The sequence below is a fragment of the Cetorhinus maximus genome, chromosome 9 (assembly GCF_964194155.1).
Source record: "Cetorhinus maximus chromosome 9, sCetMax3.hap1.1, whole genome shotgun sequence".
NCBI lineage: Eukaryota > Metazoa > Chordata > Chondrichthyes > Lamniformes > Cetorhinidae > Cetorhinus > Cetorhinus maximus.
In genome coordinates, this window is record NC_135887.1 from 31,708,637 (window position 1) to 31,733,779 (window position 25,143).

The 25,143-nt window shown below is 44.4% G+C and overlaps 1 long non-coding RNA gene and 1 pseudogene across 1 annotated transcript; both read right to left on the reverse strand.

Moving 5' to 3' along the window:
- Positions 1–282: 282 nt before the first annotated feature.
- On the reverse strand, positions 283–10,592 carry LOC144684180 (uncharacterized). The gene is made up of 4 exons (XR_013577433.1): positions 10,450–10,592; positions 6,824–6,883; positions 1,684–1,770; positions 283–1,161 (listed from the first exon to the last, which is right to left on the reverse strand). It is a non-coding gene; the product is annotated as an uncharacterized LOC144684180 (long non-coding RNA).
- A 13,428-nt stretch (positions 10,593–24,020) lies between these two features.
- On the reverse strand, positions 24,021–24,226 carry LOC144684181 (small ribosomal subunit protein eS28 pseudogene; annotated as a pseudogene).
- Positions 24,227–25,143: the final 917 nt, after the last annotated feature.

A 25,143-nucleotide genomic window follows, 5' to 3' on the forward strand; every position in this document is an offset into this window, starting at 1 on the left:
AGGGGCAGAGAAGTGAGGCTGCTGCCCGGCTGGTTTTACTGTGGCGAACAGGAGTCGTGTCTTGGCCCGGTGTCCCGAACATTTTCAATCCGTTTTTAAGTAAATTGTCTCATTGTCAGGATCAGGGATCAGTTACCGGGGTGAAGCTGATCACAAGCCCAATTGAAGAGAACTTAACTCCAGCAAGTTGAAGCTGCTCCTCCTGCCTCTCGCCGCTCACCTCCTGAACTCATGCTCACAGTGAGTGTTCAGGAGAGGGGGGAGTAAGAGGTTCAGCGAGAGTAAGGATCGGTGAGGAGGTGAGTCGGAGCGGGGAGACCGCAAGAGAAAGGGTCAGTGAGCTGGAGAGGCCATTCCAAAATGGCATTGATCGGGTCACGTGGTCTTACATCAGACCCGGTGGGAAATGACCTTAAAATGAATCTCACAATGTTAAGCGAGAACACAGGCCCCCTTATCTGACTGACGCAAAAGTGAAACAATGTAAAACAGGGCAATGTTAAACAGGAATCTACTGTATTTGTGGGAATTTCTCTCATTCCCTGTGGAGGAACTATATAGTTCTTCCTGCTTCCCATTTTGTGAGGTACTCTTCCAAACAGAACCATTCTTTTTCTCGCCACTATCCCCCATTTGGAGAGGTTGTTTTACTTAACTTCACCTTAAATTTGTTGGGTCTCTCATTCTCTCCCAATTCCCCCAATTTAATGCTGAAATTTTTCTCCCTGCATTCCAGTTCTAGCTAGCACACTTCTCCCTTCCCCCTTGAAGCCACCCTGCTTTTCCTTCCACCTCTATTCACGCCCACTTGGTATTCGCGCTCACTTCTGATTCACTTTAGTTTCTGGCTCCTATTGTTTGACTCAAGGGATTGAGCACTGCTGCAGGCAGCTCCTCATCTCACCAAACAATCAGAATGTCTGAGTTTCTGTGAATAATGCCACAGGAGATTTACTATTGTGAATAAATCCAGCAAAGAGAGTTTCAAACGTTGTTGTATACAGTGCTCATATCATTGATGAATCATATTATTTTCACTCAACAACTGTTTGTTACACAGTAGCTGTATCTGTCTGAGATAGTCACTGCTGGCTTCTCCATCACTACTGGGAGACAGTGGTAATGTAGTCGTGCTTGTCCTCCACTGCAGTTCTTGGGTATCTGAAAGGAATAAGAGACAAGGGTTGGGTTGTGGTGAGGTGAGGGAAGATAAGAAGAGTCTGCAGCTTGGGTTTTTTTATTCATTCATGGGATGTGGACATTTATTGCCCATTCCTAATTGCCCTTGTTCAGAGGGCACTTAAGAGTCAACCACATTGCTAGGGGTCTGGAGTCACATGTATGCCAGACCAGGTAAGGACAGCAGTTTTCCTCTGCTAAAAGACATTAGTGAACCAGATGGGTTTTTACAACAATCGTTTCATGGTTATCAGATTTTATTTATCCAGATTTTTATTGAATTCAAATTCTATTATCTGACGTGGTGGGATTTGAACCCAGCTCCCCAGACCATTACCCTGGGTCCCTGGATTACTAGTCCCTTAAATCAAAAAAGATTGTGTGATAAGGAGAAAGTGGGATGTGAGATAGATGATACCGCTTGAGAATACCGTCTCCTTCAATAGATTCAGCCCTGCTGGTGGCCACGGCCTCAGCAAAGGCCTTTCCTATAATGGCCAGCACCTTCTCATCCATGCAGCGTAGAACATGCAGGCATGACTTTCCTCCTCTGATTCGTCCCTGCTGCCTCTGGCTTTGCGCCATCTTTTCCTGCAAGAGAGAGGGAAGTGTGTTAGTGAGTGTCTTGCAATATGCTTGGGTAATGCGACTGGTCATGGTTGAATAGCTGAGAGTGGGTGGAATCTTGTGCCTTCCCTGTGGGGGTTTGGTGGCGAGGGGATTTAATCAGGTGGGAAAGTGCTGGGCGGGGACCCCCTCCATTTCCTGCCTCCACCCTGATTAAATCTGGGATAGGAAGGCCAGTAGATGCAGTAGATGGCCCTTAAGGGCAATTAATCGAGGCCCTTGTGTGGGCAATTAATGCCCACTTAAGGGCCTCATCCTACCATCATTGGTATTAACCCAGCAACAGGTGGGGGGCTACTATGCGAGGAGCACGACAACTAAACCCACGCAAACCCCGCGTGCAGGGTTGCTTGTGACCTCTCCTAGAGGTAGGGGGGGGAGACCTTTTTCAAAGACACTCAGTGTCTGATCAAGGAACCCATCATCAGGAAGGGGGAGCCTGCTGAGATCCACCCCCCTGCCTTGTTGAGATCCCCTCCCCAGAAACACCACCCTGTGGCTCCCTCCCGCCATCACTGGCCTGTGGCCTGGGATTGAGCAACTATCTTCGGCCTTGAAAGGGTGTCATACCAGTAGGAACCACAACCTTCCTGATGGCGCTACTGTCCAATAGAACAGCCAGCCTCTGATTGGCTCATAAGGGGTGTGACTTTTTTTTTATTCGTTCATGAGATGTGGGCATGGCTGGCTAGGTCAGCATTTTATTGCCCATTCCTAATTGCCCTTGAGAAGGTGGTGGTGAGCTGCCTCCTTGAACCACTACAATCCATGTGGTGTAGGTACACACACGGTACTGTTAGGGAGGGAGTTTTAGGATTTTGACCCAGCAACAGTGAAGGAATGGTGATATATTTCCAAGTCAGGCTTGGAGGGGAACTGCCAGGTGGTGATGCTCCCATGTATCTGCTACCCTTGTCCTCCTAGATGATAGTGGGTCTGGAAGGTGTTGCCTAAGGAGCCTTGGTGAGTTCCTGCAGTGCATCTTGCAGATGGTATGTACTGCTGCTATTCTGCGCTGATGGTGGAGGGAGTGAATGTTTCTGGATGTGGTGCCAACCAACAGGCTGCTTTGTCCTGGATGGTGTCAAGCTTCTTGAGTGTTGTGGGAGCTGCACTCATCCAGGCAAGTGGAGAGTATTGCATCACACTCCTAACCTGTGCCTTGTAGATGGTGGAGTCAGGAGGTGAGTTTCTTGTCTTAGGATCCCAGCCTCTGACCCGCTCTTATAGCCATAGTATTTATATGGCCAGTCCAGTTCAGTTTCTGGTCAATGATAACCCCCAGGGTGTTGACAGTGGGGGATTCAGTGATGACAATGCTATTGAATGTCAAGGGCGATGGTTAGATTCTCTCTTGTTGGAGATGGTAATTGCCTGACACTTGTATGGCATGCCTGTTATTTGCCACTTGTCAGCCCAAGCCTGGACATTGTCCAGGTCTTGCTGCATTTGGACATGGACTACTTCAGTATCTGAGGAATCATGAATGGTGCTTAACATTGTGTAATCATCAGCGATCACTTCTGACCTTATGATAGAAGGAAAGTCATTGATGAAGCAGTTGAAGATGGTTGGGCCGAGGACACTTCCCTGAGGAGCTCCTGCAGTGATGTCCTGGAACTGAAACGATTGACCTCCAACAACCACAACCATCTTCCAGGTTCTTGATCCCATGGGGAAGGCCCGACACTGGCCTGTCTAGTGCCTGAATGGGTCAAGATGTGGTGGGTCTTCCCTAAAAGAGACAACATGGGGCTGTCACCTGATCTCTAGCCAGCAGGCAAGACCCTGCCCCCTCCACAAGATTCAAGCCAGTGTGTGCAAGCTATGAGATGTGGGTATGAGGCTTCCAACAGTGCTACATTTCGTGACAGAGAAGTAAATATGAATGTTCATTTTTGTGAACATATGAATGTTAGGTGTAAGTCCTGATTGATAGAGATTGTTAGGTGAGTGATGTGGGTGTGGTGAATTAAACAGTCACTGAGGATAGTGGTACAATTGGTAGGATATGGTATTTGAAGATGCATTTACTGATCTTGACCACTTTTATGAGGTCAGGTTGCTTGTGGTGCTGCACTCCTGGCATTGGCCTCCATAACTAATTGTCCCCACTGCGTTCTGATCGCGTATCTTGTGGACCTCCTGCCACCCTGTGGATACAGGACGTTTCTTCTCCTTTTCACCTCATCTGCCAAGACAGTATCTGAAAAACTTGTGCCCACTCCCTCCCATTGTTGATTGTTGCACAGCATGCTATTCCCATTATCTCAATACCTCCAATAACCACAATGCACTTTTACAAGATGCAGGCCAGGTTTAAGTCAGAAGTAACCACTTTGGGTCACCTGCTGCTGCAACAGCACAATTAGAAAATTAGCAGTATGTAAAGCACCACAGGAACTCTTCTTAATGTGTGATATCATACATTTTAAAAGGGAGTTCATTGAGTTTGTGCTATTAGTGTTCTGCCCCAAGCTAAGGGATAATGTCTGCATCAATGAGTGTGATATTCCAGTTCTGTTCAGATATTGCAATGTCCAAAGGAGCCATACTAACCATTGACTCGCAGGGTTTCCCGGACTTATTTCAAAGGAAGTGTTAGATGCTGTAGCTGTTAATTCTTGTGTCCACTGTATATATGCCTCAGTATCAATGGCCAATAATAATGATGCTAATGAGTGAGCTTAACTACATTTTTTTTGGAATTAGCTGAAAAGTCCAATTTTAAACAAAATACATTATACACGAATGCCTTCACTTATTGTTGTCAGAATCAATTCTCTCGAAACAATCTAACAGCCCTTGATTGCTCATGGGGATATTGGAGCTTGCCCTGCTTCATCATTGCCTAGTTAGAAACAGATAAAAATCTTTCATGGCAGTGTTGTGGATTGGCCACCAATTAGGCTGTGTATAATCCGAGTTTTGCACCACACTTCCCTAGCGGCCTTGGATGAGAGCTGTCTTCCCTAAACAAGGCCATTAATGTAGGAGGGGGCAGGGGCTGTTAATGTTGGGAATTTCTATGCTCATATAGCCCTCGGTATACTGGGTGGGCCATTGATGGCTGGTACTCAGGGTGAAACTTCTGAATGGCAGGCATGGAGAGCACTTGGAATTCCAGGCCAGGATCACTGGCCTGAATCTCCTGAGAAGAAAAGATTTTTTTTGTTGCTGTTTGAGCTACCTTATAAAGGGGATTGTCGAGACACTGGTGACCGCTATCTGGAGTAGAGAGAGCAGCAAACTTCCTCTGGCCTCTGGTCACTTAAAACCAGAAGGCAACTATGGCTGATATTTGGCCCCAAAGTAAAGGAACCAATAAAACTTCTCAATCATGATTCACAAAGAACTCCCCCTACTCCAACAGTCTGATATTTTTCCATTCCAATTCAGCAGCCATCCTATGGTATCTCTAAAAAATTTACCAATTTCACTGGGATATCCCAACTGGGTTGATACTCACATTTTACATAGGATCCTTACAGTCAGCAGATCTCATTATTCTGTACTTTAATTTAAACCTAAGCCACAGATATGAGTCTAGCCCACTCCACCATAAGCAGATACTTTCCAAAAATGGGCTGAAACAGAATGTGCATTCACTTTATACAAACACCAAGTCATGTTAGCTAGGATGAACACATTACTGCTCTGCTGGTGTGTACAATTATTCATGCAATCAATTTGTTGCGGCCAAATAACTATCTCTGCTTTATTCTGTTGAATACAAACTACTTTTTCCTGAAGTCTAGTTACTTTGCAGCTAATGGACCAGAGAAGTCCATTAGTCACATAGGATAGCTTTATCAAATAGACTGTCACATTGTAATGGATACAGAATTTCATCCAGCGCAGGCCAAAGGTCAGTACAATGAGCTATCTTTGTCACTCACAAATGGTCCGCTCAAAATGACACGTGTTCAGCACATTGATTATCTAATTATAGCCAGAGCCTTTCTCTGTCACATCCAATTTCCCAGCATTGCATGTGATGATAAGTAGGAAGCTACATTCATAGGTGTGATGGACAATGTATTGCGCTAGATCGAAACACTAAAAATGAACTATTCATTTCAAGTTTATCAGTGAGTTCTCAAGTATCATGACTGTGCTGCAAACCTGTTGATGATATTTCTGATCTTGCTAGTTTGAGAGGGACTGTGGAGACTAGGTCATTTACTTCAAAAACTTTCTACAGGTGTCTCACAACTTGGTGTAAAAGAAATTCTCTGAAGGGTGCCTAATTATAAATCAGTGGTGCCTCTAATGAAAAAGAATGAGATTCTACTTAAAAGACTTGGGCTGAGATTGGTTGAGTGGCACAGTGAATTGTCGCACCAGTTCACTGCAGGTAGGAGTGCTAGGTTGTGACTGAGGAATCGTCTACATATGAAGAGTTCCTAATCTAGGTCCATTGTCTGAAGGAAGGGTAAAGCTGCCAATTTCAAAACTAAAGGGGGATATAATAAGGGCAGGAGGCATAATCATGATGTTTGCTTCATTAATACAGAAAATTCATTGACAACCATATTAATTGGCATCTATGTTGTTATGATCAGATGAGCAGGAGTCGAAGGCTCCCTCTTGTCCCTCTCTTTTGACCGCAACAGATTTTTCTATTTAAAAGGATATATTTGCCAATTCTGTGAGTATTTAGCTGTTTATGTGCTGTGACCATAAAATATATGATTGGACAGGTTTTCTTGAGTTTTAAAAGGAAAAGGGAAAAGTTTTTATTTTACTTAACCAGACCTAAGTAAAATAATAAAAAAGACTTTGACTTACACACACATGTGTACACACACACACACACACACACACACACGTAGATTACAGCTAGGGAGGATAGATTAAGTAATTTAGAGTCCAGGCAAGTTAAAGGGGTATATGGCTCTTGAATGTTGGTGATGCGACTGGCTTTAGACTGAATTCAGTGGTCTTTCTGTTTTCAATTAGTGGTACTGCAGCTTTCGGCGTCGAGGCATTTTGAAGGTGTAGATGGATGATTTACCTGTTCTTCTGGAGAAGTAGTGCCATGTTGAATTCTTTTCAAAATCTCTGCCTGCAGCACCTGTGTAGTCAAAATCAGCATATACAGTTCAAAACTTGCCAGCTGGATAGAAAGAGAGAGAGAGAGAGAGGGAGGAACCCACTCAGGGTCTTGTTCTTTCAGCATCTCAATTGCTTGCCCACTTCTACAGAGAAAACAAGTACTAAAACACACAAGGAGTTGGTTTGTCACATGACTATCTCCCCAACTGCCCAGTGACCCAAATATGGTTGTGGCTAATGTATTCCATGATCAGATCATGGCTGGGAATTCTTCTCTCATCCAGGGTCCCATGGTCCAAGTGATTATGTCTAATGGTTTGTCTCCACCCAGTTGATTACCCAGGTGATTGTCTGGATACTTTGCTCAGGGATAGGAGATGGCCCCCATTCATCTCTTTCAAGGCAATTGTTCTTGGTGCGGCTTTGCAGTCAGGTTGCCTCCATTTCAATAGTTTTTTTGGAATGCAAAATGTACAATGACGCAAATGTGCCGCCACTTTTCACTGTGATCCTAAGTCACCAGAATGAGGTTTTAGCCTTTTTTTTGAAAAAAAATCAGTTTGGGATTTCTAACCAATAAATTCAAAAATCATTTTTTAATATAAAGCATGGCTTTCCAGCACCTCCCGCACCATGTGGAATGAAATGCTACCATGTTAGCGTTTCATTAAAAGGTTGTTAAAAAAAAAACAGGGATACATGTTCATACTTAAATATTTACTCAAGTGTACATCAGACACAGTGGCTACATTTTATAAAGTTTGGAAATGGCTTCCCGTTATCCAGAATCGGGATGATTCTGTGCTGAGCTAGACTCTGGATAAAGCATCAGCTATCACATTGCTTTTCACTGAAGTGTGGGTAATCTCTAGGTGATATGGTTGCAAAAGTAGACTCCATCAAAATAGCCTTCCATTGTGGGTTTTGAATTTCTCCACCAATGTTAAGGGGTTGTGACCTGTATAGACTAAGATTTCTCTTTACCCATTTTGGACATATATTTCAAGGTGCTTGAGAGCTAGTAATGGTCCCAGTGTTTCCTCCTCTACAGTGGAGTATCTTTTTTGGTGTCTGTTCAGTTTTTTAAGTAGTACCCAACAGGTCTCTCGATGCCTGATCCATCATCTTGGAGCATGACAGCACCTACTCCTATGTCACCAGCATCGATTGCCACTTTAAATTGTTGGCAAAAGGTTGACGCTGTCAGCACCAGTTCATTGGTTAATATGGCTTTCAACCTTTCAATAGCTGTTTGGAACCTCCCTGGCCACATTGCCTTTGCTTTTTTCTGTAACAAGTCTGTCAGTGCAGCGGCTATAGTGCTGAAGTTTGGGACAAACCTGCAGTAGAACCCACACATCCCCAAAAATCATATTCTTTCCCATTTGGTTGTAGGGACAGGGAAATCCACCAATGCCCGAACCTTCACTGCCCTGGGCAACACTCGCCCTTGACCTACAACATGCCTTAGGTAGATTACCTGAGCTTTAGTGAACTCGCCCTTTGTGAGGTTTACGACTAAATCAGCAGACTATAATCTTCAGGGCTCCTAGTTGGTCCCTCTAGGTGTCACTGTGTTATCTGTGTCTGGATGGACAGATCATCCAGGTATACTACACAGTTGGGTGGGCTGGTCACAACCTGGTTCATCAGCCTTTGGAAGGTGACTGGGGCATTCCTGAGCCCAAATGGCATAACTTGGCTCTGGAATAAGCCAGCTGGTATGACGAAAGCAGAGGTCTCTTTAGCTCAAGTGGTTAAGCGGACTTGCCGGTATCCTTCTAACAAGTCTATTTTCATTATGCAAGTGGTGTTTCCTACTCTATTGATACAATCTTCCAGGCGAGGAACCAGGTAGGAGTTAGCTCTGGTCATTGCATTAGCCTTTCTGTAAACAATGCAGAGGCTTGCTGAGCCATCAGACTTGGGCACAAACAAAGCTGGGTAACTCCAGCTGCTCTGGCTGGGTTCAATCAGGTTGTGTTCCCACAAGTACTAAATTTCTTCCCAAACCGGGTCAAGTTTTCTGGACCTAGGTCGGGATTTTCTGCATCCGCCTGCCATCGGGATCTTCCGATCCCACCGCCAGTCAATGGACTTCCGGCTTGGGCGCCGCCTGGCCTGCAACAGGGCCGGGAAATCCTGGCCCTAGTCAACTGGGATTTTGCTTTATGAGAAGGGTCTCTTCTACATCCACATCTTGTAGGCTCGGGTCATGTAGCCTGGTTTGTCCCTACAGGTCTCTTTAAATGCTGTGAGCAGCTTTGTCAGGTTTCCACACTGCTCTGCATTTAAATAAGAGGGCATGGTGTCTAATCACCCTAACATTTCCGTGTTGGCTAGCTGGATATTAGGGGGTTCAATTTGCGAATTGTCCAGCCCTCCCTTCCCCTCTAACTCATCCTCACTGTCCCCTTCAGTTTCCTTTCCTCAGTGCCTGACAGACCTGTGCTGGTTTGTCTACTTCCTGGCTGTGGTGCTTTAACATATGGACATGAAGCCTTTGCTTTTCCTATAGCCTGGGGGTCAATCAAATAATTCACCTTGCCAATCCTCTTTACTACACTTTATGGGCCACTGAACTTGGCTTTCACCCTGTATTGGTAGTAGCACAAACACAATCTCCTGGCATGAATGTTCTAGTCTTGGCATGTCTATCTGCCTGCTGTTTCATAGTTCTCTGGGAGGTTTTAAGGTGCTCCTAAGCCATATAAAGGCTCTTGTGAGCCGTTCATGGAACATTGATATATAATCTAACAAGGAGGACTCTTCCCATTACTATACAAACCTCTCCTTGATGAGTTTAAGAGGACATCTCACCTCATGTCCATAAACTAATTTGAAGGGACTCATTGGGTGAGTCCCTGGTAGCAAACAGCAGGAAAATATGTGATCATCTGTCATAGTTCTCAGAGACTGTTTGCTGCCATGCGCACATGATGGGGGAGTCCCTCATACTATAAGTTCCACCATGGGCTGGATTTTATGGCCCTTCACTGGCATGTTTGAAGTAGTCATCGCCCGAACCTGGCACTCCTGGGACTACAGCTCTCCAAGATGGGACTTCCTCCCCAAGTTTTTTTTTGTTGAAAAATATACTTTATTCATAAAATATCTGAAAGAACATTACAAAACATTTCTAAATCGCCATCACAAAAAGCGCAATCAGACTTAACTTTTGCACATGGATCACCCGGTGTTTCAATACAATCAATGAATATTACAGTAGTTTCAATATGTTCATTACAGACAGTCAGACAGTGCAATGATATTGGAGTTATCAGCATACATCGTGTTGCACTCTGAGGTGCTTCAATACGGTTGAAGTCTGAGTCTGAGGCAATTCAGGCCCCGTGGAGTGTAAAATAGCTCCAGCTTTTTTGTGGGAGGGCTCCCAACCAAGCTTTTAGTTGGGGTGGGTGGGGGACAAGGCACCCCATAAAATCCAGCCCCATGACTCTGGATTATATGTAAGATTAACCTCATACAAGGGATTCAGACCTGGCAATCAAAAGCAATAATTTTCTTTTATTGTCACACAGCAGAGATTAACATATTACAGTGTTTAGGCAGCAATTTACATACCAAACAGATCATACATTACCCATAAGGGTACTGAATGGCTTCTTGTCATGTCTTGTTCCTTTCTTTTCTACCCTCTGGCCTCATTTCAAATGCATAGAAAGTGTTAAGCTTCAGCCCGTATTTATTTGTTCAGACTACAGAACTTTTTCCGTTACTTTCTATCTCTGCATCATTCATTAGAAATTCACTCTCCCTTATACCCCTGTTTCTTTACCATCTGAATTGATAGATCCAATCATTCTTCCCCTTTCTCCATTGCACCCTTCTGCACATTCACTTTTCACACTTGCCTGCTTCCTAGCATATATCCTTCCTGGGCATCCTGTTTTTCTGCCCTTTTGTGCCTTGTGGTTTTAGCTGTCACGTCTAACAGTCACTCATAGTAACGTTGATGAATTCAGCTTAGCAATTCCATTATAAGCAATAGCAGCTGTTTTTGCAATTCAGAAGTTTAAATCAATCATGGATCATCGACACTTCTCTGAAAATCACCAATCTGCCTTGGCAATGGGATTTTAATAGTTTTTGTCCAGACAAGCTGTTTTAAGCTTTAAAAAGAATTACTCAAACATCTGCATTTCTAAAATTATGTAAGTCATCATATTAGCACAGGCAAGTTAAATGAGTAAAAGGATTAGTAAGCAAATTAATCCATGATAATCTTACATTTGAGCACATGACTTCCTCCGTTGAGAGAGTGGTGACCCTCATGGACAGCCAGATGAGATGGGTCACTATGTGGATTCAGGAGTCGTGTACTGGACTCCACAGTATCACATCAACCTTAAGCAATGATGAGCGCTGAGTTGGTGTGATGGCCCAGAGCCGCAGCGACCCATTGCCAGGTGTCTGTCTGCTCCTCATAAGCAGGGAAGTGCAGGTGGGCCATGAAAGGGCTAAAGATAGCTGGAGGCAATGGGGGTTCTCTGTTCAAGGTATCCCCGGCTGTGACAGTGGCTGCTCAGCCCCTCTGACCATGACATGAACGCTGCTTCCAGCACTAATGACAGACTGCCTCTCAAGGTCTCCACAACCTAGAGGTCGTCTGCCATGGGCATCTAATACACCAAAGCAGCAAGGCCAGCAAGCTGACCCCACACCAGCTCCAGGCGCAGGGAAAGCATAGTGTAAAAGCACCCTGAAACGAACAGGTAAATGCAACCAGTTGCACAAAGGGTCTCACAGAGTTGCCTTTAATACCTGTATGGCACTGTTAGTTTAATTCCTCCACTTGAGCATATGGCTAATGCTTTACTCCAATGTCTCAAGTGATTCTTAATCCCCCAGGGGTGTCTGACCAGATGTGGGGGCATGGACCTGAAGCCCATGAAAGAGTCACCGATGACTGTAGGGCAAGGATGGATGATGCATTTGTTCTCACAGAGCCCATGATATTGTTTTCGCTTGGCATTGCAGGCCACCAGGGCATCCATTGGAGGGCACCCCCAGCAAGATCTAAACAGTTGAAGCACATTTTCAAAAGGTCAATTGCCTGCTCAATGACTGCCCTTGTAGTTAGATGACTGCAGTTGTATGTTTCTTCTACCTCAGTACTGTGGCTCGTCACTGCTGTGAGCAGCTATTGTCACCCAAGATCCATCCATGAAAGCTTTCCAATGGAGTGAACAATTTAGGGACCTGGGGCTGTCTCAGAATAAAAGGCTTTATAAGTAGTGGCAGAGTACAAAAGCAAAGAAGTTATGATGAACCTTTGCAAAATAAACAGTCGCTTGGTAGTACATAACATTGAATATTGCTGAAAAGAGAGTCATGTTGCCAAAGCTTTTCATGTTACACTCATCAGGACAAATACAAAAATGCTAAATTTCAAACAATCACAAGAATTTATACCATAGGAGAAAAGGGTGCTGATTTGTTGGCAAATTAGCTCTGATTGGCTGAGGCATTACCATGAAGAAGGCAACGGGGAACGCTAGGCTCCCCAAGCTTTGGTTAATTCAAAAAAGGATCAAGGATTAAACATATTGCTTTTGTTTGCAGAGAATATCTCCCAGTATATGGATGTATGTTGCTTCTAGAAGTGCATATGAGCCACAATATGAACTCAACTGATTATCTTAAATTGGTTGTTAGTGTAGCAATTAGCATACTCAGGATTGTTCAGCAAGTGCTGCCCAATCACGGAATCACAGCTAACAGCAGCTCAGCTGCTACTGAAACCTTCATGATTGTTATACCTATCAGGAAAGATTGAGCAGGCTCGGGCTTTTATCGTTGAGCTCCAAAGCTTAAGGCCGAGGCAACTGAAGGCACAGCCGCCAATGGTGGAGCAATTAAAATCATGTTGCTCAAGAGGCCAAAATTAGTGAGCTCAGGTATCTCAGAGGGCTGTGGGGCTGGGGGAGGGGTGAGGCCATGGACGGAATTGAAAACAAGGATAAGAATTTTAAAATGAAGACATTGCTTGACCTTGAGCAGAGATAAGCGTGAGGTTGGGCAATATTAAGAGAGGGAAATAAGCGGCCTTAGTAATGATGCAAGTGTAAGGTCGGAAGGTCATCTTGAGATCTAATGTGACATCAAGATTGCGAACCAAGAGGCTTAATCTAAATTCAGTAGGGAATTCAGAAGAAACCACTTTACCCAGAAAGTGGTTATATTATGGACATCTCTATCACAAGGAGTAGTTGAGGGCAATAAGATTTAACGGGAAGCTAGATAAGAGGGAGAAAGGAATAGAAGGACATGTTGATGGGGTAAGATGAAGGGTGTGAGAAGGCTTGTGTGGAGCATAAACAGCAGCTTAGACCTCTTGGGCCAAATGGCTTGTTACTGTATCATAAATGCAAAGTCATAAATTGTTTGGCTTCCATGTCAGGCAATGTTCAGCCAACCCACTCAGAAATCAAAAGGTTCAGTTAAAGAAAATGGGCAACTTTTGACTGGGGAGTGAAGGTGTTGGTCACAGTGAAGAAGGAATAACAGTCATTATGCTCAGAAGGCTGTTTGGTGGGATTCCAACATTAGGGGAAGGATTTTTTGGATGGTGGGGTTTCCCACCCTATCACCCAAAGAGTTCACGGGGAACATATTTCCACTGATGGTGATATGTTAAATGGCTCCGAAGCCATTTAACACTCCATGGACATTAATTGCCTAAGGTTGAGACTTCCGCCCCCACCTTGGGGAGGAGGTCCTGCCTTAGTGGGCTGCCAGCCAATTGGTTTGGCCAGCAGCTCTGTAGTCCCAGCAGCGTCAGGTTTGAGTGGTGGCTACCGCTGGGACTACAGGTAGTCCCCGAACAAAAGGATGTTATGGAGCCAGACTTCAGGTAGGTCCAGGATATCAGTGGGGCCTGGTTGGCAGGACCCACTGAGTTGGGGAAGGGAGTGGGGGGTGGGGGTGTCAATGTCTAGATTTGGGAGGCCGGGTGGGAGGGTTTAGGAGGGGGTTATGGCCTTTAGGATGTGCCTTCGATGGGCACAGGGCACCCCCAAAGGAGGTCCCCCTCCCTTGTGTCCGACATAAGCCCTAGCAGTAAAACCTCCTGGGCTACCCCTTGGCCTGGGCTTCCCTCTGCCATGGTAATATAGCAGAGGGGGCAGGATGAAATACTTAAGTGGATATTAATTGGCCACTTGAGGGCCTCAATAAGTCCAAGGGCAAGTGGGCCACTTTTACGCCTCCACCTAACCCTTGTAAAATGGGAGAGAGGTCAGGGGTGGATGGGTAGGCAGCAGGTAGGCCATGTGTTCAGTAGGAAAAGAGTACTTCCTTTGGTGCAGCATATGAAAGGGGTCATCAGTTTAAAATTCTCAATAAAACAGAGAGAGAGAGATAGGATAAAATTCTTTAGAGAGCTGTTAGAGTGTAGAATTTATCTTTTATATTGAAGCACCTGAGACCCTCTTTTAAAGATATATCGAAGGACCATTAGGAGAGGAAGATCCAGGGTTACGAGGAGAGAGTAGTAGAATGAGATTCATAGTAAACTGCTCTTGCATGGAGCTGGCATAGATAGATTGAGTTAAATGGTTTTTTTTCTGATTTGAAACCCTCCCTGGGATTTAGTTCTAGCCTTGTATTTCTTTTCTATTTATCAGTTTTAAAGCAACAACAGTTGAGGGACTGAATGATGAATTACTTTTAAGTTTCAGGTCAGATTTATCTCTCTTTGCTGTCTTTAAGGTCCTATGTTACAGGTTTGAGGATTCTTTTAACTCTGAAGCATGGATTGATAGTACACAACTACCCCTAATTCAACACTAAATGGGTAATCTCAGTCAGAGAGGATACAGGATGAATGACGTGGTATTGGAAATGGGAAGCTGTCACACTCGTGTTTTAGGATGTAGTCACCTGAGCTTTATTTTTTTTATCCCCAGTAACTGGAGAGTGTTTTCTTTTTGCCTCTAAGCCAGAAACTGTAATTTGTTATTACTTTACTAAATTAATATCTTAAACTAGACAACCCAATTAATTGATAAAACTAAAACAATCGGTTCAATTAAAATTAACCAACTAACTAATCAAATAAATGAAGGCCAGGTAGATGTGGCAGGGCAGGTGATGTGCTGTAACAAAGCATGTGGGATTTTGTGGTATGCATTGTAGTCTCGGACAACCATGTCTGCAGTGTGTCTGCATCTTGATTGGCTTAGAGATGTTGGCTGGAGTCCAAGATGCAGGCATTATGGGGCAGCGGGGAGGTTAAGAATCACTTGGACATTTTGTTCCAGAAGGCAGTCACACGCCTTACGTCATCTAGAACTTCAGAGTTGGTCAATGGTCAGGATAGGAGGCTGTGACACCGAATCAGCCAGGTATGGGGATCCAGGATGTAGTGGTGGAGGATCTTCAGCCCTTTTTTTTATTCTTTAATGGGATGTGGACATCACTGACAAGGCCAGCATTTTTATTGCCCATCCCTAATTGCCCTTGAGAAGGCGATGATGAGCTGCCTTTTTGAACCGCTGCAGTCCATGTGGTGTAGATACACCCACTGTGCTGTTAGGGAGGGAGTTCCAGGATTTTGACCCAGCGACAGTAAAGAAACAGCGCTATATTTCCAAGTCAAGATGATGTGTAGCTTGGAAGGGAACTTGCAGGTGGTGGTGTTTCCATGCATCTGCTGTCCTGGCCTTCTAGGTAGTAGATGTTGCGGCTCGGAAGGTGCTGTCGAAGAAGCCCTGGTGAGTTTCTGCAGTGCATCTTGTCACTGGTACACGCTGCTGCCACTGTGCGTCAGTGGTGGAAGGAGTGGATGTTGAAAGTGGTGGATGGGGTGCCTATCAAGCAGGCTGCTTTGCCCTGGATGGTATTGAGCTTCTTAAGTGTTATTTGAGCTGCACTCACCCAGGCAAGTGAAGAGCATTACATCACATTCCTGATTTGTACCTTGTGGATGTTGGACAGGCTTTGGGGAGTCAGGTGAGTTACTCTCGCAGGACTCCCAGCCTCTGACCTGCTCTTGTAGTCACAGTATTTATGTGACTAGTCCGGTTCAGTTTCTGGTCAATGGTAAACCCAGGATGTTGAAAGTGGGTATTCAGTGATGGTAATGCCATTGAAAGTCAACGGGCAATGGTTGATTCCTCTCTTATTGGAGATGTCACTTTGTGTGACACGCGTGTTACCTTGACCTTGTCCAGTTGATACAAGATACTTGCTACCTGTATGGATGAGAATAAGGACTGCAAGCTGGATGAGCTAACTGGCTGTTGCACCAAGATGCAGGAGGCAATTCAAGCAGGGGAGTAAAATGTAATGTGGTAGTGATAGGGGGCAGCATGGTCAGGGGAATGGATACTGCTCTCGACAGTTAAGAGTGGAGGTTCCAAAGTTCATGTTATCTGCCTGGTGTCAGAGTTAGATATACCTCCTTGTGGCTGGGGAAGAACTTGGGGGATGATCCAGTTGTCATGGTCCATGTAAGAACCAACAACATAGGCAGAACTGGGAATGATGTTCCCCTGAGAGAGTTTAGAGGTTAGGGTCCAAATTAAAAAGCAGAACCTCAAAGTTAATAATCTATGGGTTGCTATCTGAGCCACACACCATTTCGCACAGGGGTGAACAGATTAAAAGGTTCAATGTGTAACTGAAAGAGTGATAGTGGGAGGCAGGGATTTTCCTTCATGGGCCACTGCATGGTACTGGGGAAAGAGAGAACTGTTCTGTTGAAACAGATTCCACTTAAACTAGGCTGGGACCTAGTTTCCTGGCAAATCGAATAACTCAGGCAATAGACAGGGCTTTTAAACAAATGAGGGGGTGATGAGAGGATTCAGGAGAGAGTAAATTCAAAAGCAGCAAAGGAAATGTCAAAGTTCTAAAAGAGCAGTAAATTGGGTAAAAATCAGCAGAATGGGTCAGGAAGGGACAGTGGGAGTAACAAAGATAATAGGGCATTTGTGACAAATGTGGCATTAGAGAAAATTAGAAAAATGTTGAAGCAAAAAGCCCTATATCTGAACAGTAAAACACTCACAACAAAGTAGATGAATTAATAGCACAGCTAGAAATTAATAGCTTTGATCTAAGAACTATCACAGAACCATGGTTTCAAAGTGACCGGGGGGAAGTAAACTTTCCAAGATACTTAACTTTTATGAGATAGACAAAATGGAAAAGGAGGAAGAGTTAATAAAGGATGGAATAAAGACAGGAGAGAAAAAAGATCTTAGCTCAGAAAATAAGGAAGTAGAATCAATTTGGGTGGAGCTAAGAAACTGTAACTATCGGCAATCCCTTCTGTCAATAATGATTCCTTGCTGATAGCTGGGTAGAAGTGAGATATCAGTGTTGGCTGAGTGTTTGCAGATGACTTATGAGCCCTATCTTACCCTTACTAGCTCTCCTGCAGTGCAGACCTTGATTGACAGCCAATAGAGGTGGTGACGGTTTGCTGGCTCAAGAAGCTACCCTCTCTCTTTATCTCTGCCGCTGTTCTCTCCCAGTGGCTGCTTTTGTTGCTTGGAAAGTCTTGACACCATTTTTGATGATGAATCACAATTTTGGTCATGATTGGGCATCTGCTTCCTATTTGTTGATGTAGAGCAGACCTTCATAAAGGCTTTGGGATTGCGTTTGAAACGTTTCCTTTGCCTCCCCCTACCCCTCACCCTCCGTGTGAATAGGTTCCCTGGCATAGCTCTGAGTAAAGCACCTGTTTGAGCAGTCTTGTGTCATTCCAATAACATGTCCCATCCATCTCAGTTGAAGTGAGACTATCATGGCTTCTATACTTGGCTTGTCTGTATATTGGAGGATGCTCATGTTTGTTCTTTTGTCCTCCCACTCGATTCACAAGATCCTTCTGAGACAGCGTTAATGATGTTGGTCTAGGGCCTTGATATGGCGTCCATAAATTGTTCAAGCTTTAGCACCATAGAGAAGCACGGGAAGAAACACAGCTTGATAGACTTTGAGTTTTGTGTCATATCTGATGTCATGATTCTTGAAAACTCAAGTATATAATTGACCATAAGTTGAGTAAGCACATTTGATTCACTGGTGTACCTCTTCATCAATGTCAGCTTTTGTGGGATAGATAGCTTCCAAGTTATGGAAAGTAAGGGACTTTTCCAACATTTCACCATGAATCTCAACTGGATGCATTGGATTTGATATGTTTGGTGTAGGTTGATAGACAACTTTGGTTTTCCTGGTTATTAGGGCAAGTCCCATGATCTTGTAGGCTTCGGTGAATATGTCACTATCTGTTGTTGTCCTTCTTCAGAATGTGCATCATCAGAATAGTGTAGTTCCATTACAGAAGTGGCTGCTATCTTGGTTTTGGCTTTCAGCCAATTGAGGTTGCGCTGCAGGGTCAGGGGAACTGCCTTTAACATTTGTGATCTAGAGTTGGTACAGGTAACCCAGAATCCTTTGATAGATCTCGAGGTTTCAAAGGCAATGCAATAGGAGCCTGAAAGTGATTTGTTTTGGTAGAAAGAATGGGGGGGGAGGCAACATTGACTGGAGGGTACAATTCTAAAAGAGGTGCAGGAGCAGATGGACCTGGGGGCATATATGCACAAACCATTGCAGGTAGTAGGGCAGGATGAGAGAGTGCTTTATAAAGCTTATGGGATCCTGGGTGTTATATATAGAGGCATAGAATACAAAAGCAAGGAAGTTATGAAAAACCTGTATAAAATACTGGTTCAGCCTCAACTGGGGCATTACACCCAGTGCTCGGCACCACACTTTAGGAAGGATGTAAAGGCAGTAGAAAAGGTGCAGAAAAGATTCATGAGAATGGTTTCAGGGAAGAGGAACTTCAGTTATGTTGACAAATTGAAGAAGCTGGGGTTGTTCTCCTTGGAGAAGAGGAAGTTGAGACCAGATTTGATAGAGGCGTTCAAAATAATGAAGGGCCCGGACAGAGTAGATAAAGAGAAACTGTTCCCACGGTGAGAAGGATCAAGAACGAGATGTCACAGGTTTAAGGTGATTGGCAAAAGAAGAAACGGCGACAGGAAGAAAATCTTTTTTATGTAGTGAGTGGTTAGGATCTGGAGTGCACGGGCTGAGGGTGTGGTGGAAGCAGAATCACTCATGGCTTTGAAAAGAGAATTCGATAATTCTCTTAAGAGGAAGAAATTTCAGGCTAAGGGAAAAAGGCATAGGAGTGGCACTAGGCGAATTGCAGAGCTGGCACAGCCAATACAGGCCAAACGGCCTGCTTCTGTGTTGTAGCTGTTCTGTGATTCTATGATGCTATATCGCAATCTGCAGTGGTGACATCCCTCATCAAGATTAGCGCAAAGGAGTTGAAGGAAAATTGAGCATTCATTATCCCCTGGGAAACACTATATCGATAGGCACTGAAATCAGCAATTGCTGCCAAATGACATGTTTATCAATGAATGAGATAATCGCATTAACTAGAACTAGTCTGAAGAGAAAAGCATATAACCAGGAAGTCGACTTGTTACAGGTTCAGGAAGATAGATATTGCTACTGGGGAAATTGGTTTAAATAAATTTTCTGCAACCATACAAAAATGTAAAAGGTTTAATTTATTGCTTTCTTGGAGGACAACCAACAGGAAACTGGAAGACACAGGAGAAAATTCAAAAGATCTATACACAGGCACAGAAGGCAGGAAAGTGGATGAGAAAGATTGGCTCAGACACAACACATGCAGGGAGAGACCAAAAATCTGGGAAACAGGCTAAGATGCAGAGAAAGCAGGAAAAGACATTAATAAAGCAAAGGTGCATGAGAAGATGTATTTAAAATAGGCAGAGGATTGTGTTATACAGATTATTTCGGCACCTGCCTTGTAATATCTCCAGCAGTCATTTCTAGGCACGTACCTTTGAGAAAATCTATAAATATTTATTATTGGGAAGGGATTGTTATAAATGCGGAACTTCTATATACATTATTAGTGCTCTTGGCAGGTTTCAAGCTAGGTGAATTTAAAATATTGTACACTTAATAATTAGAGAACCATAAGAGCCAGCAGCAGTGATGCACTCATATGGTCCTTGGGCTGTTTTGATTCTTAGTGCAAAGGGTATAAATAAGATTCAAGGTTGCTCCAAGACTTTGTTAAAATTAACAAAGAATGTCCTTTGCTGCAGAAGACAATGCCCCCTTACCCCACACCTGCAGTATTTGTCATAGAGTCAAAGAGTCAGTGCAGCACAGGAGGAGGCCATTTAGCCCATCAAGTCCATGCTGGCTCTCTGCAGTACAATCCAGTCATCCCCATTCCACCACTCTATCCCCATAGCCATGAAAGGTTTTCTCCCAGAAGTTCCCATCCAATTGATTTTTGAAATCATTGATCATCTCTGCTTCCACAGCCCTCATAGGCAGCGAGTTCCAGGTCATTACCTTTCAGTGCTTAAAAAAATTCTTGCTCATCTTTCTCCTGGATTTCTTGCTCAAAACATTAAATAAGTATCCCCTGGTCCCTGTGCCATCCAACAACATAAAAGTTCATGAGCCCAGAAATAATGTGAGGTTCGATGCAGGGAGAGTTTATATCATCATAGTGTGACTGACAGCAACTGGCCAAATAAAAAACCCTCTCACACTCCTTCCCCTGTCCCTTGGTGGTCAGGGAAAGAATGGAGTTGGAGGAAAGTACACCACAGTAGATTATGGTATTAACAGTGAAGATGAAGTAAGCAGGAAGAACAGACAGTATGGTTTGGGGGCTGAGAGGAACAAGAGAAGCAAATTCAGAGAAATATTGACTGGAACGTTACCAATGAAGTAGAGAGGTAGGCTGTAATGAAGAAAGATTGGAGATTAGATGTGGGAGAAGGACAGCCCCTGTGGGAGAACTAAATAAGATGTACAACGAGAGAAATTTGGATGTAGAACTAACGTCAAAAGAATGAAGCTTGGAAATCCCGAGTCTAGCTATGATCCTAAAGAAATAAATTTGAGCAAAGGGTTTTAATGAAGGAAAAATAAACTTTGAAGCAGATGGTCCAGTGTTGTAATGGATTGGGTTATTATGGAGTGGTGAGGACATTGGCTCACTTCCTGGCCTCAGCCAGCCTGCTACAGAGAGAATGACCAGAATAGACAATGGACTTCCCTTCAGCAAGGGATACAAAATCTACCAGTCAGGGCAACTTCATGTATCACTCAAGCTGCAAATCACTTGCCATCTTCCAGACATAGTAATATGTGATCTGTGTTTGATGGACATGCTAGGCCATATATCATGTGAAAAGGAATTGTAGCCAGACTCGGATATTTACTTAAAACTAGTTCATTTACACTATTTAAGATATGTACAAGATGGGTTACTGAGTAGGCACAAATCCGCTGCCTGTCTACTATACAGAGCCTCAAACACATGACTACTGACATCATAGGTACAGCATTGTCTACATCACTCATTAGCATATCTATTCTATTAACCTACTACACTACACCTCCCCCTAGTATATGATTTATCTTTTTTATAACAGTGTTAACTATGTCCAAGCTATTTACATTACATTTATTTTTAAGCTATTTACATTACGTAGGCTCTGGCACCTCCTTTCTCCCCCCCCACTGCCCTTCACCTAGAGTCCCCCAGTTAAAGTTTAAGCCTCTGTGGAACCTTCACTACTCTTCCAAACAGTGTTATTGTGACTGCCCCACAGGGTGGTGGTCTGGGAATGAATCCTGGGGTGAGTCAGCAACTTTCGTGGCACTCAAAATATTCTTAGGATCTTCATCTCACATAGTGTGGTAGTCAAAGACCCGGTACCAATGCAATGAGGGCTCTCCAATTTTGTTGAAAGGTGCCAGAAGGTCTGGACCAAGTATGAACAGGAGTGCTCTGTTATGGTAAGAATGAGACCTTCTGACTTGCAGTCATGGATCCAAATGGCTTCTGGCCCAGAGTTAAGGGTGGTAGGGTTTTGACCCTGTGTCAGGAATTATACGACTGACGTTTTTCATGGAGGCTCAACGCCATCTCTCTCACCCTCTGGTGGTCAGCAGGGCTAACATTAAGTTGGAGGTTCTGAGGCAGTAGAGGAACATGCGATTTTAGATGTCGTCCATGAACAATTGGACTGGAGAGAATCCATTAGCCAAGGGCGTGGCTCAATAATGCCACAGGGGTGAATGCCAGTCTGGATTCTTAGACATCAGAGTCTTGCTGATCCTGACTGCTCGCTCAGTGTCCCAATTGATGTGAGGATGAAGAGGGGAGCTACTAAGACGGGCCATCACATTGTTCGCAGTGAATTTCCAGAAGTGGTCATTAGCAAATTGTGGACTATTATCCAAAATTATTTCATCGGGGAAGCCATGGATATAGAAGATAGCCTGTAGCACCTTAACCACTGACTCCTCTGTAGTTGCGTGGAGTTTAACTGCTTCTGCCCATCTAGAGTAATAATCTTCAGCAACAAGGTATGTCTTGACTTGATGGTCAAAGAGTTTGATCCTCAACTTCTGTCACACATGGAAGATTGGATGGCACCAGGAGGTTCTGTGAATGTCTGACTGTTAATGTGGCAGGTGTGGCAGGACAGGATGAAACCTTGAACAGCCTATGCGATGTCCGGCCACCACTCAGATTGCAGTGCTCGTACTCTACTCTTGTGATGGTAATGTCATTGAATATCAAAGGGAGATACTTAGATTCTGGGTGGAATTTTCCGCTCCTGTTGGTGTCGAGCGTCATGGCGGGCGTGAGCAGACAATATGGTGGGAAGGTCAAAAATCGGTTTCACACCGTCAGGAAACCAGCTTGCGATTGTCCGCTCTGCCCGTTAATGGCGGGCCACATTTCCCGCCACCAGATGTTGGGAACGTCATTTTAACACATCTACATATCATTATAAGCCCTGCTTACTGGAATCATCGCCCCACGCTGGATCATCCGGGCAGATCGGCATGCTTGCGTTGTGTTTCACAACTGTACATAAGTAATGTGCACCTAGCGAGCTGCACTTTGCTGAGGCCTTTGAGACTTGTTTGCCTACTTTGCTTCAGGCAGCACTCGTGGTCACCAGTGCTAGGCTTCGCAAGCAACACCGCATCACTTTTAGGGGGCTTTATGTACGAGACCAACTGTAAGGCAGGGGGGGCTTTTCAACGACTGCAGGGTTAGGGCTCGCTTGGGGAAGGGGGAGACGTGGCCTCAGGCAAGGGAAGAGGCTGCAGGGCCAAGCCTTTATTGGGGAAGGGGCTATCCCAGGGTGTGTGTGATGTTGATCTATGCAAGTGGCCTCAAGAGGGTGAGGGCTGAGGAGGCAGTCTCCAGAGGAGATGAGGCCTGATAGAGATGTGAGGGTGTGTGTGAGAGTAAGTGGTGATGCCCCTTGAGCTCGCTTTGAGTGAGATGCCAGTGAATGTGTGATAGGCTTGTGAGTGTGTAAGTTTAGAGTGATGAGATGGTTGCCTTACCCTAGCAGCACGGATGAGACTTTCTGCACTGGATGGCCAGTCTCTTGTGTGCAGCATTGGCACCGCCTCCTAAGCTGGAGTGGTGACACAGGTAGGTCTCCTGCAGCCAGAGCAGGTGTAGAGGACATCATGGTGGGCTCCAACGGTATCCAGAAGGTGCCCCAGGGATGTGTCACTGAATCGGGGGGCTGCACTTTTCTTGGCTTTTGGGGCCATGACTTCACCCGTGCCCTCCTGGCCTGTAAGCATTGAGAAGTGTGCACGCAGCTGCAGTTTAAATATGGGGCCTTGCATGAGGAAGCAGCGAGGGAACAGTGGTGCGGGCAAATTGGAGGCCGCCCACCAGCGAGATTGCGTGTTTCCTGTGGCTGCAAAATTAATGAGGCAGGAATGGGACAAAAAGGCACGAAAAGTCGCTATTGCAGCCGGCAGGTAAAATGTTCTTTTTTCCACCCACTACCTCACAGTGCAAATCTGGGATGATTCAGTCCTCTATCTTGTTTGAGCTGGCCATTGCCTGACAATTGTGTGGTGTGAATTTTACTTGTCACTTATCAGCCCAAGCCTGAATGTTGTCTAGGTTGTTACGAGGATGTGTTTTTTTAAAAAAGATTACTTATTTATAATGTTCATTGTCCCATTTTGTCAAAAAAACCTTGTGAAAATGTCTATAACCAATTACTTCGAAAGCTGCTTCAGCTGGCATCAGTTTTGACGATCAGTTATCATAATCTTATGGCTTCATGCTCAAATTCCAGAAGTATGAGTTCTCACGGACTGGTCCTTTCATATTTCAAATGATGGATCGGTTGCTGTCATCCATAAATTCCACACGGACCTGAGTACACTGTCCCTGGGATCCTATCCTTCCAAGAACTTTAGTAATCCAGGCCAGTTTGATGGTCTGAGTCCGTGGACTCTCCATGATGGCGGCGGCAGTGGAAAAAAAAAGCCTCATTGGCTAGTACAGGGATTGAACCCATGACTGTGGTATTATTAGCACCACACTCTAACCATCTGAGCTAACCAGCCACCATAATAAAAATCCTCCTCATCGGGGAATTGAACTCCAGTCTCCCATGTGACAGGCAGGGATACTAACCACTAACTCTTTAAGCAAATGCTAGGATTGGGATTTGAACCTGCACCCCTAGAAAAGGACCAGGATTCACCAAGCCATTGGCAAGGCAAGGAATCACACTCTTTCAGTCTAACAGTTTAGACCACTTGGCCATCCTGATACAACATCTAATGCCTGTTTTCTCGCTGGATTTTTAATAAACTGTAATCCAATTAAGACAGTGGTGGGACTGCCAGCCAGCTCCAATATACAACCTTACATTCCACCCAAGTGGGATGAAAAGAAACAGATTCTAAAATGCCCTGGGGAGCATGAAATGTTCTGTTGGCTTTTACACAATTGCTCTTCAAAAGTTTCTGAGGTGAGACATCCAAAACCTGTTTTACAAAGCAATGACTACAGCAAACATGGTAATTGAATTCCTCTAGAATATCCAGCCAGCAACACTTTTAAGAACGGTTTACCAAGCCAGAAAGCAGAGATCGGAAGGATATACTGAAAGCTGTGAAGTGCCGTGTCTCTCTCTCTCTTTCTTTCTCTCTCTCTTGAGAGTATAGTGCATGGGTATTGCAAAGTAACCATCCTGAGAAAAGAAATCTACTGACAACCAAGATCTTTTGGAGATAAGTTATGGAAACCTGTTCCGTACAACTACACCCATGAAGGCAATTAAACAAAATGGCTACAATGTGGAATCACTGCATCAAGACCAGTCAAAGCACAGTTAATCATATATTTCTTTGATTGTTTATTTTCTTCAAGAATTG